The sequence below is a fragment of the Phyllostomus discolor genome, chromosome 7 (genome assembly GCF_004126475.2).
Source record: "Phyllostomus discolor isolate MPI-MPIP mPhyDis1 chromosome 7, mPhyDis1.pri.v3, whole genome shotgun sequence".
In the NCBI taxonomy this organism is placed as follows: Eukaryota; Metazoa; Chordata; class Mammalia; order Chiroptera; family Phyllostomidae; genus Phyllostomus; species Phyllostomus discolor.
Window position 1 is genome coordinate 129,907,048 of NC_040909.2, and position 6,344 is coordinate 129,913,391.

A 6,344-nucleotide genomic window follows, 5' to 3' on the forward strand; every position below is an offset into this window, starting at 1 on the left:
GACACTTGGGTTTAGGATTCACTGGTGTATTAAACAAGGTCCATATTCCTTATTTAAGGCCCTTTGTGATATTCCCTCCAACTCCCCTTCTCCTTTCCAGCCGGTGGCCGGCCATTCCTCTAGCGCCCTTCCTGCCCTCACACCCCGCTCTCCAAAGTGACATGCTCTGTGCACCTCCAAGCTTTTGCTTATGCTGCATCCTACAAGGGCTCCTACAAGGGTGCGTCCTTATGCTACAAGGGGTTTGCCCAGATATCTGGCTGGGGAACTTAACATCCTTTCTGGGCCCCTTAACCTGAACCTCCCATCCTTGAGTTTCCTGGTAACCATCCATCTAACTGCAGAATTAATTGATCTCTCTTCTGTGTTCCCATAATATGCTGCACATTTGTCACTAGTTTAGCTGCAGTGACATATTTTCTGCTCTTAAACTTGGCACCAACAGCTGAATAGTGGGATAGAGTATTTTAAATAGAACAGAATATTTAAAATTATTTTTATGCTTAATTTGTAAAGCAAGATAAAAATAACCCATGTTCAGTCAAACAATACAGAAATGAGCTTACAGTAAAACAAACGACAACAACAAAAACTCCCATTCCCCTGTCCTTGTTCTAGTCTCAATTGCCCGAGGCAATAGTTTAAGAAATCATTTTTTTTTTTTACCAGACGATGCAAAATTTAGCAGAATCGAAGCAGGGAGAGGGCAGAAAGCAGCTCTTTTTTCCTTTTTCTGTTCTCTGGACACCCATTACCTCCCTCCAGAGGTAAATACTATTACTAGTTTCTTCTGTAGGCCTCCTGGAATAGTCTACGAGTTTCCAAGTGCATATTCAAACACCCACACACACCCACACACAGATGGATTCATACTATATTACTGTAAACACATTATACATTGCTTTTATTACTTAACAATATATCTTGAAGATTTATTCCATATTTGTATGTAGAGTAACTTCTCATTCGCTTGTTGGCTGTAAATTATTTCATTGCTATTAGCAGTACAATAATTTATTTAACAAATTCTCTACTGATGGAATTTTAGGTCACTGCCTAACTTTTGCTACTACAAATAATTCTGCGGTATACATATATCATTTTTTTTTCAAGTGCAAGAATACCTGTAGGATAAATTTCAAGGAGTGAAATTGCTGGGTGTACATTTTTATGTGTAATAGATATTTCCAAGTGACTCTTCATAGAGCATATATAACCTTTTAATCCCACTGCAAATGCACTTGTCAAACTATTGTGTTATTAGGTGTTTGTTTTTTTTTTTTACTTTTTGTCAGTCTGATATTTAGGGAGTGGTATTAATCATACAGCGATGTCTGCATTTCTCACTAAATGGGAATATGCATATTTTTTATGGTTGAGTGCCAGTTACAGTTTCATTCCTCAAAGCTTCTTTTTCCTTTTTGTGATATATTTTTAAAATATTAATAAAAATTGTCAATTGTTTCCCATTGTGGCCTCTGGAATTTATACCTTACTTAGAAAGATATTTACCTTAAAAATGCAGAAATTATTTTAAAAAATTACCTCCAAAATTTCAAAATTATTTTCCTCTAGAACATTTATGATTGCATAATATATTTTGATATTTTGTCTATCTGAAATCTACTTTTTTTGTGAATAACTAAGTTGGAATTAAATATAATTTTGCTTTTTTCACCACTTGGCTATCCAGTTTAATCCATGTTTTCTCAACTTGTATGTAAAGCCACCTGTATCACTTATGCATTGGGGTTTAATACCCATTGGTTCTGTTCTCCATCTTGTTCTAATGTTTTTATAATCTGTGTGGCAATAGAATGCTATTTTAATTTTTGTGGTCTTTATAAAATATTTCAGTGTCTGCTTTGAGCAGCTCCTACTTCATTACTTTTAATTTTTAGAATGTACTGAAAATCTGTCTTTGCATAGAGACTCTAGAGCCTGAGTGCCTATTTGAAATTTGTGGTAATGTGAATTTATACATTTTTATCTGGATTGCATTAAATTTATACATCAAGTGGGAAAAATTAATGTATTCATTATATCTTCTCTTTATAGTGAGAACACATCATACTTTTTCTTGGTTTTAGTTTTTTGTGTGTGTATGTCCTTAGGAATGTTTTCAAGTTTCTCCTTACAGATATTAAAGACTTTTCATTAAGCGTATTCCTAAGAACTTGAGAACTTACTCTCATTGCATTACTGAATCTTTATACCATTTTTTAAGTTTACAAATAATATTAAGTACATATTATGTGGTGGCACAGTGCTGAGCACCTAACACACAAAGGCTTAGTAGGGAGAGTCTTTTGACTGTACTTATTTCCTCATGGGCTGGTGGGTTCGTAGTCCCAGGCTGTGGACTCTCTGATGCTGCCCTGAGTGACCAGATTGTGCGAAATTCCTGCTGCACAGAGCACACAGGTAGGCTCACTCCCCGCTGTGCGCTCTGTTGTGTCTGCTGAGTTCATCTGAAAGGGAGAATTCCCACGTCCTTCACTTTGCATCTGTAGGGCTTCTCCCCAGTGTATTTGCGCTCGTGGACTTGGAGGTGGTAATACTTTGAACATGATTTCTCACAGTCCTCGTATGTGCAAGTGCAGGCCTTCAAATGTCAAGGTTCTTCTGGAACTGACACCTCTGGGTCTGGAGTTTTGACTTTCGCTTTTCTAGGGATTGTACTTTGCTCAAATGGAAACTTGAAAAGTACAGGAATCCGGGATATGGCAATGATGACAATCAACATGGCATTGTATAGCTTCCATAGAGTGTGGCCATCAGTGAAGATTACCATCTGGTCCTCCTTAATGGTCACTGTCTAACCCCCATAGACCATCTGATCAACATTGTATGTTGTCATGTGGCTCTCAGTGAAGATCTGGTCATCAGTGAAGGTCATTGTATAGCTCCCTTTAAGAGCTGTCATCTGGCCTCCATAGCAGGTCTGGTCATCAATGCGGTTCTTCTTCTGGATCCCATAGAGGATCTGGTCTCCTCTGAAGGTCATGTGGCTTCCATCGCAGGTCTGGACCCCACGAAGGTCACCTGGCCTCCCCAGAGGGTTCACCACTGAGGATTTTCACCTGGCTACTTTCACTGGAGATTGTCATGTTGTCTGCGGTGACCAGTTGTCTTTTGGCAATCCACAAATGATGACTTTGGGTTGTCAGTGACATCTGTCATCCCGGAAGTTGCTGTGGGTTTTCCCTGATCAAAGGAGATCATCTTCTGGTCCATGGAAAAAAGTCTTATTTAGGTCTCCAAGGGGCATGTCAAGGGCTTTACCAGGGAGTATTGTTGAATTCGGGTCAAGGATTGTCCCCAGGGATGTTAGAACATGCAGAAACCATCACTGTGGGCTTCAGGAGAGTCATCCCCTGGTTCTGAATGGACTCATGCTGACTGTCCCCAACATGGGCAGAGGCATATGGAGCTCTGACTCTGGTGCAGGTGGGGTTCTTGCTGCATGTGTCTCGGAGAGGTCCTGGAGAAACACCTGTTGTTATGGTGCTAAATCTGATTACAGTTTTTATCTACCATTACAGTTTTCATGGCCATATTTTCCTGGCGAGTGATCTTTGCCATTTAGCTTACTATCATTCATTCTTCTTTTTTTATGTAGTAACTATTGCATGTTGGGAAGGGTGACTTTTTTTTAATAAATACTCAATTTTTAAATGTGGTAGGTTTCTGTAGACTGGTTCTCTCTGCATGTGGGGAGAGGCCATAGCATTTAGCCAGGAGAACAAAGATTACCTTGGTTCTATGACACTAGCTTGTGTGTATAGTGAATGCTTTCAGCCTATGCTGATCCATGGCAAACAAACAAAAAAAAGCCACCTACAGAGTGGCGTCCAACTCCAGAGCCTCCTCCAAACTGCTTCCTGTCACCTGCTTCTTTGTAGTGACAAAAGGACTCAGGGATACGCCCTTTGTCAGTTCCTGTACCTCCATTCCCATTGTTATAAAAAAAGGGCAGTTATTTTGGCCTCAGGATATGCCAATTACCTTTATAATTGTATTCAGCCATCTCTGCCTGAAATTCAAAACCACAGGCATTCATTCCAGGCATTTTTCTGAAACCTGAACTTCACTGCGGGAGGCAACTCTCTCACACATAGGAGGCTCGATTATTATTGTTGTTATTTCTGTTTTACAAAAAGGAACAGAAGCTCAAAGAAATTAAAGTGACACATCCCAAACCACTTAATTAGTGCTTGGTAGAACTGGAATGTAAAGCCAAGTGTGTGATTCAGAAGGAACTTCTGTCCCCTATACCATGCACCTTTACCATTAAGTCCAGGATTTCATTTTATATGTGTTGGTGTATTCTCTAACTGATGCTGGCGTGAATCTCTTGTGCCTACAAGCTACCACATTGATTTCAAAAAACAATTTCTAAGAGCACCATGTGCTTAATAAATACTTGCTTTGCTTATGTTACAAGGTTAAACAAAGCAAGGGCATGCAGTTGATGAAGCCATTTGGATTTGGGAAAAAATTGTGATAAAATTAAGTCTTATCAAGTCCCTTCTTGATTTTATTATAAGAACATCCTCCCCCAAAGAGCATTCCAATTCTGTTTGAAAATGGCCTGTGTTATATGCTCTTAACTTCAGGGTGGCAGGCTCCTCTCTGTTTTCTATCGTTTTGTAGTAGTGGCCTTGGTTGTTCCTGAGGAGATCTTATACTTAGATTTTTGTGGGGCAAGACATCCCACAGACCTCACTGACTTCTCTTTGAAATGCTAGTTATGCCAAGTTAGAGCTATTCATGCCCCAGAGAAGAATGAGAGGGTCCCCTAGTGAGCTGACTCTTTTGCTCTGTCGAGAAGCGGGAATTACAGAAGGAAAAAGTGCTGGACCGGTGCACTCTTTGCTCCAAGACATTAAAATGACATACAGGCTTCAAGATTTGTTTCCGGATTTATATTTGTACCTTTTCATCCTTGGCCTTGGGTTCTGCAGAAAGACTGATGATGCCAAAGAAGAGCAATTTCCTCTGATTCATTTAGGGTTAGGGTTAAATTTATTGGGGAAGTTTATGTGTTACTTACCTGAGAGCCATTTGATTTCCTTGGCCACTCTCAAGGGAACACGAAATCTCTCAGAGGCCAAAATCAAAACCAGTAGCCTGTAAAATTCATGGAAAATGGTTTTTAAGAAAAATACCCTCAACCCCTTTAGCACATCAATTACTGCCCCATGTTTTTTTTTCCAAGCCTTGCTCACATTCTGACCTAGTTTAAGATTTTGACTTACATTTTATAGTCATCTCCTTTGCTTTATATTCTACACAAACATTTTCTGGGATGAACTGTTTCTTCACACTTTAAGTTTTTAGATGCTGCATAAAACCCACAGAGTTAGAGCACCATAATTGTTTATCATCTTTCTATGACCAGATTTTAAGGTTTCTCCCCCTCAAAATTAATGGCACAATACATAGCTCCATACATTTCCTTTTTTTGTTAAAATATTTCTTTAAAATACATTATTTAGAGTACGATTTCTTAGCCAAAGAATATGGATATGCCTTTTCAAATTGCTTAAAAAAGAATCTTCTATTTAGACTTCCCAAGAATGGAATGGACCCTTTGCTTCCATATCCTCAGTAGTCACCCGTCCTAGGAATGTCCAATCAGAGGCCCTTTGATCAGTTTTACTGCTACGCCCGTAGCCCGGCTACTTCAGGTTCGTCTCTGGCCTGGGCTATGCCAGTAGCTTCCTGGCTGGTGCCCCGTTGCTTCCACTCTTTCATTTCCTAAAACCTTTTCTTTATAGATCTACTAAAACACCGTAGAATAATAACAAATAAATATTTGGTCTTTGTTCCCTATTTCTGGCACACACAGCTCCTAAAACTCTGGGAATCTCTGAGTGAGGAGTGTCATTTGTATGTTAAAGGCTGGTGACTGGGTACTTTAGTCAGCTTCAAGAGGGGCGCTGGTCACCAGAAAGATCAAGACTTGATTAAAGGATTGGAACTTTCACCCCGATCTTCCACCTTTGAGGATTAATCAGTGGCTAGTGATTCAATCAGTTGAGTCTTTGAATTGAAACCTCATAAAAACCCTACACAGAGGGGTTCAGAGCTTGCAGCTGGTGAGCACACAGAGGTGTTGAGGGGATGGCACGCCCTACAGAGAGGCTCCCTGCCTCTTCCCCCATACCTGGCCCTGTGCACCTCTTCCATCTGGCCGTATTCACAAAGTGTCTCGATCCTCATATGCTCTGATATCCCCCCTTTTTTAAAAAATGTGTTTGAGCCCTGGCTGGAGTAGCTCAGTGGATTGAGTGCGGGCTGCGAACCAAAGTGTCACAGGTTTGATTCCCAGCCAGGGT

At 40.1% G+C, this 6,344-nt stretch overlaps 1 long non-coding RNA gene across 1 annotated transcript in view; it reads right to left on the reverse strand.

The window, feature by feature from the left end:
• LOC118501790 overlaps positions 1-5,130 on the reverse strand; it is a 28,919-nt gene extending 23,789 nt beyond the window's left edge. Inside the window, exon 1 of the long non-coding RNA XR_004904444.1 lies at positions 5,057-5,130. This is a non-coding gene — a long non-coding RNA (uncharacterized LOC118501790). The remainder of the gene's footprint in view (positions 1-5,056) is intronic.
• Between the last annotated feature and the right edge of the window lie 1,214 nt (positions 5,131-6,344).